The sequence below is a fragment of the Protobothrops mucrosquamatus genome, unplaced genomic scaffold, assembly GCF_001527695.2.
Source record: "Protobothrops mucrosquamatus isolate PMUCROS unplaced genomic scaffold, P.Mucros_1.0 scaffold3588, whole genome shotgun sequence".
Lineage (NCBI taxonomy): Eukaryota > Metazoa > Chordata > Lepidosauria > Squamata > Viperidae > Protobothrops > Protobothrops mucrosquamatus.
In genome coordinates, this window is record NW_015389553.1 from 1 (window position 1) to 1,900 (window position 1,900).

The window sequence follows — 1,900 nt, forward strand, 5'->3', positions numbered from 1 at the left end:
AGATCCCCCATGACTATCAGTCTGGGGGTCTCCACCGCCACCGCGGCTATCACGTCAGCTAGCTCAGGCAGGGCCGTTGACACATAGCAGGGGGCCAGGTATATTATCAACAGGCCCACTTGCACCCCTTGCCCCCACTTCACAAGGAGGGACTCAACACCGTCTATCTGAGGCACAGTGGTCTCCCTTGGACACATACATCCCTTGGACACATACTCTCCCTTATAATGACCGCCACGCATCTAAGGAAGCGTACAATTCTTTATTTTGCACTGTGGCGGGTAAGCTGGAAACATACGTGCACTGCACTTGCATACTCCTTGGACATCTTGGAAGTAAACTCCATGACTCCCAGTCTTTCAGACGTTGTTCGTCTTGTTTGTCCTCTATGGACAAGGCTAAGTTGATGTGATTTTTGCTTGTCTGGAACACTGTTGCTTCCAAAGCAGGTTTGGTTGTCACAAGCGCGCAGTGTTCTAGGTGTGGCTTTAGGTGAGGTGCTGTTCCATTGCAGGGAATGGAGGTGTTTGACATGCTCACCTGGGTTGGGGTTTGCGTTTGGTCAACACAAACTGTCCCTCCTATGGCCCATCCGAGTTCCGGCGGGTTCCGTGGGGCTACAACGGTGGAAAGATCTTCTTGCGCTCCCGGCTGTATAGCCGTTTCCGTTGCTGGTGGACCTCTCCGGTTGCCATCAAAGGTATGGTTCGGCGGGTTCAATGGGGCAGCAACGATAGGAATGTCTCGTTGCGCTGCTCGCTGTGCAGTCGTAGCCATTGCTGGTGGACCCATCCGATTGCCATCAAGGGTGTGGTTCGATGGGGCAGCAACAGTGGGAAGATCCCGTGGCCTAGTTGTCACGACATCAACCCTGTGGCTGACTGGCACATCTGGCCGTTGAGATTCTTCCGTTCGTCTACTCGGTCTTGGGGGGCTTGTGGCTGGCAGTGGTCTCACCTGTTCGCGTTGGAATGTGCTTTGGTTATCCACGTAGGCCTGCCCGCGGCTATGAGGGCTTTCTCTTGCTAGCCCTTCCAGCCTGTTCATAGATGTAGCGTTATCTAGCTCTCTCTGCAGAATTGCTTCTATTTGGGCAGCCTCTTTTGCTTTCTGTTGTCGCTGTGAAATCTTATAGTCGGCTCGAGCTTTGACCATATCTTCCTTATGCTGATGTTCTGCTTTGGCCAAGTCTTCCTTATGCTGCTTTTGTTCTACTGCTGCTTGGACAGCGACTCCAGCCATTGCGGTATTGATTCGCGCTTCTGCAAGACGAGCGGCAATGCTCTCTGCCCATGAGGCTCGAGATGCTTGGCTCTGGCGGGAAGAAGCCTTTGAATGGCGGGAGGCGCCTGTGACATGAGACTGTTGTGACACGCTGGAATGTGCCTTGGATATGTGGCGAAAGGATGATGCCCTTCCAGACGTATGGGATGGAGCCACGTGCGACCGTTGGGACGGTGCGTGTGAACGGCGGGAAAATTCAGACTCTGCCCTGTCAACCGGTCTGTCTCTCGGGCGAGGCTCGCATTCTGGAGGGCGTTGTGGGCTCTCTAGAAGCTTCTTGCGTTCCTCGTTCCGTAACCGAAGACTTTGCATGTCGCGGTCGACTTCTGAGTCTCTTAATTGCTGCTGGATGTCCTTGAGTTGCTGTTTGGAGGCCATCCATTGTGTGAAGGCGTCTTCCTTATCTCCTTCCAGTGCGTGAGCACGTTCGGGGGAGAGATCCTCCTTTTGCTCTAGGTAGAGTTTGTGCCATTTCTCCCAGCATCTTTCATGGCGCTTGTGCACGGTGTGCCATTTCTCCAACAGGTTTGCATGCATGGCTTCAGTTGGCGTTCTTTGTTGTCTCAGATCATAGTGACTTTGAGACGTCTTTGGTCTTACTGAGGCTTGAGCTTCA